Source organism: Mustela nigripes, chromosome 9 (genome assembly GCF_022355385.1).
Source record: "Mustela nigripes isolate SB6536 chromosome 9, MUSNIG.SB6536, whole genome shotgun sequence".
NCBI classification, from domain to species: domain Eukaryota; kingdom Metazoa; phylum Chordata; class Mammalia; order Carnivora; family Mustelidae; genus Mustela; species Mustela nigripes.
The window spans coordinates 26,841,359-26,853,489 of record NC_081565.1 but is presented as its reverse complement, the minus strand read 5'-3'; the positions used below and the strand labels follow the sequence as shown (position 1 = coordinate 26,853,489).

The 12,131-nt window shown below is 41.8% G+C and overlaps 1 protein-coding gene across 1 annotated transcript in view; it reads right to left on the bottom strand.

The window, feature by feature from the left end:
• The window catches only part of ABCA1 (ATP binding cassette subfamily A member 1), a 163,466-nt gene that overhangs the window by 134,633 nt on the left and 16,702 nt on the right, over positions 1-12,131 (bottom strand). The gene's annotated exons all lie outside the window — the stretch shown is intronic.

The following is a 12,131-nucleotide window of genomic DNA, read 5'->3' as shown; positions in this document are numbered from 1 at the left end:
ACTGGTACCCTCCAGGGCTTCTGAAATTATCTAGATGGCATGAATATTTTTGCCTCCTCAAAGACAAAGGTATCATGTTGTGACCATGCCATGGGAGCAGGGCTTGATGTCCCTTCCTTGTTGCCACACTTGTAGTAAGGGATGTTGTCCAGTGAAATCCAAGCAATTTCTTAGCTGGTTACTTGGTCCAGAAACCTACACGTGCAGAATCACTCACAAGTTGTAATGGAGTGGGAAATGGGCTTCATTCCCAAAGGCTTGGGGCTTCCAACAGAGCTGACCCTAAAACTGGTTTCTTTTTGATTGACTCCATTAGCCAACAGAGCTCAGCAGGAAACTCCCACATCTGTCTACTTCCTGCTGGGCACAGGCTGTCCTGGACACACACTAGAGTGAGAAAAGAAAGCTAAATTAAGGGTCTAGTCTAAGACATTTAACGAATTAAAATCAGAGATTAAGGGAAGTGGGAAATGGTGTAAACATAAATATCCTAAAAACCGAGGGTGCTAGTGACCTCTGAATTGGCCCAACATTCTGACAGGCAACTTAGCAACATGTATTCAGAGGGTTTGACCCACCAATTTTACTGGAAGGAATTTATTCTAAGGAAATATCAACAAATATGGTCAAAGACTTATGTTCAAACTGTTTGTCCCTATGTTATTTGCAAGAGTGAACATTTTAAAAATATTTAATCATCAAACGGCATGAAAATTCTACAATCAACTCCGGTAAACTCACATGATACAATTCTATGTAGTCTTAAAAATAAAAATAATGTTTTCAAAAACAGTCATGTGGGAAATGGCTCACGACGGACATTAACTGAAAAAAAAAAAACACAAAGCTACAGTTATATGTATATATTATTTATATCTGGTAAAAATAATTAGTAGTATATTCAAGGCTTTTTAGTTGAGTGTATGTACACAGAGAAGAATGGAGAGAGTCCCACATAAAGTGAACAGTTCTCTTCTGCGGATGATGGTTCTAGGAGCGATTTCTTTCACATATGTCTTATTTTTTATGAAATTTCTTAGGATGAACATACGCTATTTTTTAGCTAAGAAAAATGGCACTAAGAGGAGAGTTTGTAGATAAGTGGTGGGAGGATATAGTTTACAACCACAGAAAGGCAAACCATAAATTACCACATGGAAATAGTAAACCCTAACATATTTCAGAATAACACATGCACGGTAATGAAGAACAGAAAGGAATATGGAGAGATGAAAATGATTAGGACAGCTAGAACCTCTTGGTGAGTAGATTTATAAACTGTTTTGTTTTGTTTTGTTTTGTTTTAAAGTGAGAAGATTTTAAATTAATCCAAGGGATCCACTGCTAAGTGAATATTCCTTATTGTGTGTCCTCAGGCAAGTTACTTCACCTCTCTGTGCCTCGGTTTCCTCAGCTAGTAAATGGAAGTAATAGTAGAACGTGCCCTGTACTGCTGCAGGTGTTAGATGAGTTCGTGCATATAAAAGTACTTGCCCTGGGCCTGGCATATGGAAGTTCGATAAATGACAGCTGTTAGATTATTATTACCATTTTTATTGTTACTATTGTTATTATCATCCCCAAAACAGTATAATCATTCCTCAGTGCTTAATAATGACTTCATAAATAGGACCCCCTTTTCAAAATTCTAATTTGTGAGTTTCTTTTTTTTTTTTTTTTTAAAGATTTTATTTATTTATTTGACAGAGATCACAAGTAGGTAGAGAGGCAGGCTCCCTGCTGAGCAGAGAGCCCGATGTGGGACTCAACCCCAGGACCCTGAGATCATGACCTGAGCTGAAGGCAGCGGCTTAACCCACTGAGCCACCCAGGCGCCCTAATTTGTGGGTTTCTTAAATTGATACTTTCAGTTGGATTCACTAGTATAAACCACCTCACCAGGCTGGGGTTCCAATATGGTCAGATCTCCTTTTAATCTTTAATTACTCAAACCCCACTTGCCTATTAGCAGGATGTCCAAAGTCTCCTTCTTGAGATTTCCTTCCTGAGAACTGCCTAAGAGCCCTCGGGGCTTCCAAAGCGATCCAGAGAGGCTAATCAGGCTGTCATTTTTAGCAACCAATTGTTTTGTTGCTAACATACTACGGAGGTACTACTAAAGTCCCATGTACCCTGCCCACTGCTGTAATAACGTCCATGGTGGTCCTGATCTCCAAACAGCCTTCAGCGGCACCTGCTTTTGGACTCCCAAAGTTCATGCATGCTAGTTTTCATCAGAAGGTGCACACTGTTGGCCCATGGCTACAGACAGCCCTCTGACACACAGCTGGTGCCAAAATGTGTTTGTGCTTTATTTGAAGTAGTTCACAAGACAGAAAATGTGACACAAAAATCTTCATTTCTTGGCTTCTTTTCAAAAGGTGGAAGATCTGACCATATGTAGCCCATGCCCGCACAGCAACAATTGGCTGATGCTGAGAAAAAAATTCTTGCTGGAAGGAACATGCTGTTTTCACTTTGCTCCAGTCCCCACTAATCCCTGTCTTCTCAAACAGCCAGACTTATTACGCTGCACCACTGGCCCAGCCCCTTTAAGCTTTTGAGTTTGCAGCCTGTTGGCCTAAAAGTTCCCGGGGGAGGTGTGGTGGTACAGGAAAGACTAAGTACCTTGTATACCCCAGGAGGGGGTCAGGAGAGGTGGCTGAGCTCGTGAGTGGGGTAGGCAGTGAATTACCTAAATCTTGGTGAAATTAAACCTAGCCGAAAGTCCTTTTACCACATAGCTCTCATGTCTGCATCAATAACAGGGATCACATCTTTCCTTCCAGATGGTTCCCTAGACTTTCTGCTTTCACCAGTTTGATTTTTTTTAAGGCACACTCTTACAACTATGACCAAACACAACTTGAGACACAAAACAACAAAAGGCTTTGCAACCTCTAACGAAAGCAACCCCACTTCCTCAAAATCTCACCCTTCACTACTATCAAAGGCCTAGAAAAGTCAGCAGAGAAGAGTCAGAGAGGTCAGAAACAACACTCTCTTTTGGTAATGAAAAATGCCACCAAAGAACATGTCCACACCCAGAAGAGCCCAAAGTTTGGTCTGAGCCACTTTGTTTATTGAATTAAACCCTGGAGATAAACAAAAAAGCAAGATGAAAAGGAGTCAGCACTCCACTGGGGGTGGTCAGCAAGGCAAAGCTGGAGAAGAAACAAATGAGAAAAACATGTGAGCAGCTGGGGAGACATTCCCAAATGAGCGCGCCGGGGAAGAGTTCTGAATGAGCTAAGATTCAAGGAGATAATGACAATTATTTCTTCGGGGAGTTGTCTGTCACCTTCTATTTCTGTGAAATGGCCAGTGTGTCATATAAAATATGACACAACGAGAACTAAATTTGCAGCCTCACACTCTTCATTTTCTTAAAACCATGCAAAGGCAAACAGAAATGTGAGACTGTGAGACTTCAAGGAAAACTGTAGAGTCATAGTAATCTGATTCTAAAAACAGATGCTTGACAAGAAGTTATATTTAAATCAACCATCAATCTATCAGGACATAGTTTCTAAATTTAGGAATAGATAACCTTTCCATTTTATCCTCCCAATCAACATATGCATAGAATCACACCTTGTACTAAACAAGGTACATTATTTGGGTTTTAACCATATAAGCATCCTGAGGTTATGTTCCTTTAGTCCAAGAGTTACAGCTCCTAAGAAATGAGGGAGAATGTTGGTAACTCACACTTATTGAAGGGTGAAAAGTTAAACAGTGGAAATAACATTGTTGGTCTCAGCAGTCCTAGATGCAGCTAGATGCCCTTATTATAGTGTATGCAGTACAGCATATGTAGGATACAATATAGACAGACTAAACTTTTGCGGAGTCCTTGAATATTTGAACATATCTGTTTGACTTGGGACAATTTTATCATGGTCTAAAACTCAAACCTTCAAACTCTGCATGAGTTTTTGTAAAAATTAAAATGAATGTTTAAACTAGATAAGTTAATACATGCTCCTAGTCAAATGTTCACACAATAACAAAGATGTAAAGATAAAAAGACTACAAAGGTCCAAAATGGAAAGTGAGGATCACTATAAACCCATGACCCAGAGATGATTTCTATGTCCCTGGTGTACATTCTTCCAGATTTTTTTTCTATGAACACATATTTGGACAAAACTAGTTCATGCCATAGACACTATTTGTAAACTATTATTGTTACCACATAACAAATTATGGACATTTGCCCATGTAAAAAGTGTAGATTTACATCATTTTAAATGGATGTATGATCTCCCACTGTACATATGTATCATAACTTGAAATCAAATCCTCACAGACATATGGTTTCCATTTCTTTTTTATAATCATAAAAAAATGCAGCCATGAACATCCTTGTACTATCTTTGCACACATGCCAAAGGTTCCTCAGAATATTTTTGCAAAAGTGGGATTGGTAATAGAATAGATATACTTGGCATTTTGGTACATATGACTAAATTATCCTCCATAAATTTGGCACCAATGTATATTCTCATGAATGGGGATGAAAATGCCTAGGATTGTTCTTTTTATTATTATCATAGAGGAAAATGTACTTTTTTCCCTTTTGGTATACAGTTTTTTTTTTAAGATTTTATTTATTTATTTGACAGAGAGAGATCACAAGCAGGCAGAGAGGCAGGCAGAGAGAGAGAGGAGGAAGCAGACTCCCTGCTGAGCAGAGAGCCGGATGCGGGACTCAATCCCAGGACCCTGAGATCATGACCTGAGCCGAAGGCAGCGGCTTAACCCCCTGAGCCACCCAGACGCCCTTGGTATACAGTTTTATGAATCTTAACACATATATAGATTTGTGTTACCATTACCATAATCAGAACAGTTTCATCTCCCCCAAATTTCCCCTGTTCTGTTTCTTTATAAGCATACCTCCCCAGCATCTAAACCCTTTGCAACCACTAAACTATTCTCTGTCCCTATAATATTTTGTCTATTCAAAAAATATCACAAAATTGGAGGCCCACAATATGAAACCTTTTGAAATTGGCTTCTTTCACTCCGCATACGATGCTTTGAGATTTGTCCGAGTTGTAGCACGTATCAATGGTTCTGGTTTTTGTTTTTGTTTTTGTTTTGCCAAGTAGTAGTTCATTATATGGGTGTGCTACAGTTTATTGGTCCATTGAAGGACAGTTTTTCCCAGTGTTTTCAGTTATGAACAGAGCTGCTATAAATATTCACATACAGTTTTTGTGTGTGTGAATACAAGTTTTAATTTCTCTAGCATAAATATGTCTATGGCTATACCACCCTGAACATGCCCGATCTCGTCTCTGGCATAAATATCCAGGAGTCGGATCACTGGGTCATCTGGTAAGTGTATGGTTAAGTTTAGGAAAAACCGCCACACTGTTTTCCAGAGGGGCTATTCCATGTTGCCTTCTCATGACACGAACGGCACGTATGAGATTCAAACTGCTCTGCATCCTCACAGGCAGTTGGTGTTGTCAGGACTGATTTTAGCCTTCCCAGTAGGTCTGCACTGGTATGAGTATGCCTCATTTTTCACCCTTTTATCAAACTATGTCCAATCTAACTTATTACTGTTTTAATGTACATTTTTAAATTACTAATAAAATGGAACCCCTTTCGTATGTTCATTGAATGTTTTATTCCAAATGTTTGTGTTTTTCTTATTTATTTGTTAGACTCTTGCTAAACCAAGCATTTTAATTCAACTATTACATGTGTCACAAATATTTTTCCCAGACTGCCTTCTCTCTCTCTCTTTTTTTTTTTTTTCACTGCCTTAACTCTCTATCTTTCCCTTTAGGGGTTCTGGTTTTGATGTTTCCAGATTCCTTTTCTGTTTCAACATTATAGAAAGAATCAAATTTCCTTAAGCACTTGCATAAATTGGTAAACATTCAATTTTGTTATTATCAGCCACCTGCAGGCCAGCCCAATGAGGAGAGGCTGAGAAATGGGGTAGGGTCGAGGTGGTCAGCTTATACCCACTGTTTGAAAATTAGAACTTTTTTCAAAGTGTTTCTTTATCAGTAGGGATCAGTTTTATACAGCCACATCAAAACATCATGTAAAATGTTCTGCTGAGCTTTAAAGTAAAAAAGCCAAGCTAAAAAAAAAAAAAAAAAAAAAAAAAAGGCAAGCTATTTCGTGAACAGGGATTTTGTTCTGATTCTTTGAGGAAGGAGAGAGGAGAGGGTGGAGAGAGACTCTCCCTGAAAATGTCACTAATAATTCCATCTCCTTCCCCAGAGAATGCGAGAAGATGACCGTTCTAAAAATCTAGAGTTCATTACTAAAATTCCTGAGTTAGACTCCAAACACCCCAAAAGAGTTTTAGTGAGCGATCGGGATTAATGTTGAGCCAAGCAAAGGTGGCCCTAAAGGTAATAATGAAGGATAAAGGGAGAAGCTGAGGGTTCCAAGACTGGGGGTCAAGCGTTGGGGAGAACCAAGAAAACAAACAATGGAAGAGAAAAAATTAATCAATCTTTTAAATTAATTTTAAATTAATTAATTTTAAAATTAATTAATCTTTTAAATTAATTTTAAATTAATTAATTTTAAAATTAATTGATTAATTAGCATTGGGGAGAACCAAGAAAACAAACAATGGAAGAGAAAAAAATTAACATGCAAAAGAATAAACTGCACAAGGGAAAGGAACACAGTAAAGAAAAAGTAGGAGAAAGGAGAAAGGAGTTTGTAAAAGTCTGCACAAACCAGATGGTTGCGTATCAATGCACTGCAGCAGGAGAAGGTAAGCCCCATGACAAAGGAGGAGAAAAGACAAAGTGGAGGGGCCTCAGTCACTCTGAATCAGGCAAAGCTGACCGGTCAGTACCTATTTGGGGAAAGAACAGAGCTACGCTCCGAGCAAAGGAAGAACTTGTTATCAGTTGTAATTTTCCCTCCTTAGTAAAACCAACTAACGGTGTGTTTATATTTTATACATAGATTATTCTCAAATGAATCCCATGTTTAAATACTTTAAGATGCTCTGATGCAGGGCACCAGGGAGGCTCAGTGGGTTAAGCCTCTGCCTTTGGCTCAGGTCATAATCCCAGGGTCCTAGGATCGAGCCCCACATCGGGCTCTCTGCTCAGTGGCGAGCCTGCTTCCCCTTCTCTCTCTCTGCCTGCCACTCTGCCTACTTGTGATTTCTGTCAAATAAATAAATAAAATCATTAAAAAAAAAAAAAGATGCTCTGATGCTCACTAGTTATGTCAAAAATTCTCAACTCCTGCCATGTCCAGTATAGAAACACCATATCCTCCTACAGGTTCTACCTGCACACCTGCCTACCTGGTAGAAAGAAATGGGAGGGTTTCATGACTCGCCCTGAAAATAAGGGTGTTATGCGTATATATGTTTTATTGTCAACATCACTGTTAGAGTCGTTGCTTAATTCATACATTAGTATCGCAGCATCAAATTGTCAAATATTTATGAAGTGTCAACAACTTAAGCAAACAAGCCAAAATAAGTGAAAGGCTTGAGAAAATTATCAGAATAATTAAAGCCCAAAATAAAGTCCTTTACATTAGCTTGAAGACAGATTCTCTAAAGGTCCATAATTAATGATGGTCCCACTTGCTTCAGGCAGTTTTTTCAGCAAACACTTACGGAGCACCAGCTACGTGCCACACACAGTGCTAGATGCTACCATGCTTTGAAGAAGCTCACAGCTTAGCGAAGAGAGAGAGAGAGAGAGCGATTATAGTATCACTGGAAACAAGCTATGGTGAAGGGATAAGCCAGGCGGGGAGGAAATGAGCAACAACCCAGCCTCAAAGGCCTGAGAAAATTTCAAGGACAGTTGACATTCAAGCTGAGTCCAAAGAGCTGAGGATTTCTCCAAACTTAGATGGAAGAACTTTCCAGAAAGGGTGTGTAAAGGTACATAAAAGCAAAGGGAGTTGAGCAAATCAAGGTGGGTGTAGACAAAGTTGCCTATTGTGGCGGGAGCCCAGGAAATTCGCTCAGCACGGGGAGGCAGCTTTTGAGGTAGAAACCTAGCCAAGGTGGCTCAGGGAGGCCTGAGAAGCTGTGCCAGAGGGATTGGATTAACTGTGGCTCCTCCAATTTTTTTTTTTCTTTTTGGGTTTTATTGAGATACAGTTGACATACTGCACTGTGTAAGTTTAAGGTGTCCACTCTACTTCTAATTTGGCCTGAAATATGCTTCTAGTTAATGACCTTCCTTTCTTCACTTGCCATGTGGACAGACACATCCTTGCTCTTCAAGCACTAGAGTGACGAAGTGTGGACACTCTGAAACCAAACGGTCTGGTTTCAAATCCCAGAAGTGACCCTCTAGTAGCTGAGTGACCTTGGCCAAGTTATTCACCATCTCTGTGTTTTGGTTTTCTCGTTTATAAAGTAAGGATAACAGTACCAGCCCTGCAGGGTTGTGGTAAGGATTAGTCAGTATATGCAGAAGTACTTGGAACATAACTGATAAATAGTCAGTAACCAAAAAATAGTAGATATTAATGTTATTAGGTTGTTTGGGCATATTCAGATATTAATAAGATGCTATTAAAAGTTTCTTTTCTCATCATGTGTTTTCTCACTGACCCTCTGGTTAGATCACATGTGATTTTTGTTTTCGTTCAACAGTCTTGCCAGGCACCCTTGGGATAATACCCTTCCTTAAAAATTGCTTCTGAAGCAGAGCAGCATTTTCCTATCATCAGACTGGCCTTGTGTGATCACTGCCCAGCCTCACTACTAATCAGAAATGAATGAACAGCTCACAGCCAGATCAATGGCACCATCGAGAGCACAGCCTAGGCCCGCAGAGGCCACTAAGTTGGAGATGTCTTGGCCTACGGCTCCCAGAGGACGACACTGTGAGGATGAGCTTTCCACTCCTGAAAGCAGAGGTACCATGAGATCACGCCTCCACACGAAGCACCCCACTTAACTTTCTGAAACAGCAACCTGCCAACTCCGTGGGGAGTCAAAATACTAAAAAGGTGTCAGTTATAAAGCATGGGAGAGAAATCAGGGGCCAGGAGGAGAAGAAGCAGACAGCCGCAAGAGGCACTTTCAGGTACATTCCAAACTCAACACAAACAGGCGCTGCCAGTTTGGCAAACTTTTCAAGGTCACATTTATGATCTATGATGAACCCAACAGAGGGCTGGTGGCTCAAGGACAATAACACATCAGTTTAGGGGTTATCTCTCAGACACTGAAGATAAAGCCTCAAAGAGGAAAAGCAAAGCTGTAACTGACAGTCTTCTTCAATGCCACAGAGTCTGTCGTAACCTGGCATTCTTTCCAAGTGTTCTGTAGGACACAGAGGATCCCAGGCCCCCAGGCCACTTCCAAACTCCAAGGCAGGAGCCACGTGATGGGACATCCTTTATCCAACAACGCTTTCTGGAGGAAGAACTCTGTTTAACTTAATAAGATAAATAAAAAGAATAAAAAGAACCTGCAGGTAGCTCAGTGGGTTAGGCTTCCGACTCAGGTCATGATCGCAGGGTGGTGGGATGGAATCCTGCCTCTGGCTCTGTGCTCGGCCCAAGAGTGTGCTTTAGGTTCTCTCTCCCTCTCTCTCCCACTCACTCGCTCTCTCAAGTAAATAAATGGATAAAATCTTTAAAAAATAATAAAAATTAAAAATACTTAATAAAAAGAACCTCCAGCTTTCATCCTGCCAATGAGGTCATTATATGATGAAGGAAACTGAAGCACAGAGAAATCAGATGACTTGCCCCATGTTATTGTTAGTGGCAGAGCTAGAGTTCTGTCTAGAGGGATAATTGACTCCCAAACTTTTTGTCCCACAGGTTGATGAAATCACGTGGATGCCAGCAAGCTCGTAGCAAAAATCAAAAAGCTGAAGAGCCCAGGTTTTGCCAGCCAGTGAGTACAAAGTAGGTCACGAGAGCAAAGTCTCCCAAACGTAGTCAGCTCAGTGTCTCTACCTGCTCATTCAGAAAATGTATTCCCCTCCCCAAAGTTTCCCTTCTCAGGGTCTTTTGTTTGATCCTGCTCAGGGACCGTCTGTAGTCCACGAGCCCCTCATGGAAGGTGCAGACTCTATTAGTCCAGCTGCCATGTCCTCCCTTGGGTCTTCCCTGATTCTCACCAAGTTCTGCACATTTCTGCAGATGGGTCTCTGAGCCTGTTGCAGGACTCTGCCAGCCAGGGCAGAGGCAGAGGTGGGAAAGGAGAGAGCAGGGCACATGTGGTGCATTGTGTGCAGCCTTTGGCCACTTTGGTCCCAAAACAGGAGTGTGCGTACCCCAAGCCTTCCCTGTCCCTCATGAAATACAAACTCTGTTCCTTGCTCTGGCACTATTCCCACAGAGGCTCACAAGCAGGCCTTCAGCCATGAGGGAAAGTCAGGGAAAAGTTTGAGGCAACTCTCCAGACAATTTTTGCCTTCCTAACCTTGTATGGTCTTTATCTCCCCTCACATCTCCCCAGTGCCTCTCCACCAACACACACACACACACACACACAACAACAACAACAACAACAGCCAAAAAAAGGACACAGGCGCAACATCTGGCACCTTCTTCCTCAATCACCCAAAAAACAAAAAGTGCCCACGCGAATGTGTTTGAACTCGTACAAAGAGGTCTTTGGAAGAAAGGAACTGCCCAACCTTGAGCACCAGAAGCATCTGAGTTCCAGCTCTGTCTCCGAGAGGATAAAACTACAGTTATTGGAATCATATCATAAGCTGATCGTGTGCTTAAATAAATTACTGCTGAGAGGGGAAGAAAGCATCATTCCGAAGCAAAACCTGCCTTACATGTACATCCCCGCAGGAGTAGAAGCTGAGAAGGACTCGAATGGTAACCCCAGTACACCCCAGTGTGAGAGGAGGAACAAGGAGATGAGAACAGGAGGAGAAACATCAGTAAAGGGTGTGTGAATAAGTGAGCGATTAACTACGAGCTACTGGGGCTCAGTCCTGCTGGGAACCCTCTCAGAAACTGTGAGGAACTTGCCTCAGAATCACAGGACAAAGGCAGGGAGAAGAGGGTGCAAAATCTGAGGCACTCGCCCTCAAGTCGGCCAAGTCAAGTCATGCAAAACAGAGTCAGGCCTGCTCTGAATCATTCTACTGGGAAGACTGCTCTATTTACTCGTTGATTTCCATCTCTTGTTGGTTAAGGACGGCCCCCTGCCCCAGGGATGCCGATGTCCCTGCACTTCTGGGCTGAACCCGTCTAGGGTCTGCGAGTTCCTCAGGGTGCCAAGAGAGTCCCCAGGCAGAGAAAAAGAGAAGAAGGTGCTGGGTGGGGTGGGAAGCTGTCCATGCTCTGGAAAGGTCCAGAGCAGCTGCCGGTGAGCATGGGTAGGTAGAGGGGAGAGGAGCAGGACATCAGCTACAGCTGTTATAGGCTCTGCACATACCAACAGTATCTGGAACACACATCCAAATTATGACACTCTTAGGCAGACATGCGGGCTTCCCGTAACTCAGCCAACATCTCAAAACTCAAAGCAAGTTGAAGGCAAAAACATCCTGAACCTAGAAGTACAGAATTTAAATGGGAAAGTTAACAGCATCATGTAGTGAAGGACTGGAAAGACTATATGGAGAGGCCACACTTAGGTGCTGTGCCAGTGAAGACGTCAGCCTACCTCCAGCAGGTAGGTTAGGTTAGGGTAGGTTAGTGAGCAAGCCCTCGGGGGATTCCGGCCCTGTCCTTTGCCCTTTTCCAGAAGACACAGAACAGAGACAAGCTGGGGCTCTGAACTCTGCCAAAATTAGAGATTTGTGAGCAAAATTAATTACTGGTTTTGTTTTCAGTGTTAGGTTTCGTTGGCTTTTTAGGCAGCTCTACATACTGGAAACAGCTGTTCATTTTCCCAGGACACTCCTGAAAATAAGGACAGTGGCTAATTAACTAATGAATGTGCCAATCTTGGCATATAGTAGGTGCTCTGTATGTACTCAATGTAGGTGAAAGAATGAAATATGCTTCTAGCTTTTTAAAAAAGATTTATTTATTTTAGAGAGAGAGGAAGTGAGAGCACGAGCAGGGGGAGGGGAAAAAGGAGAGGGAGAGAGAGAGAATCTCAAGTGGAATCCTCACTGAGCTGCGAGCCCAACTCGATTTCATAATCCTGAGTTCATGACCTGACCCCAAATCAA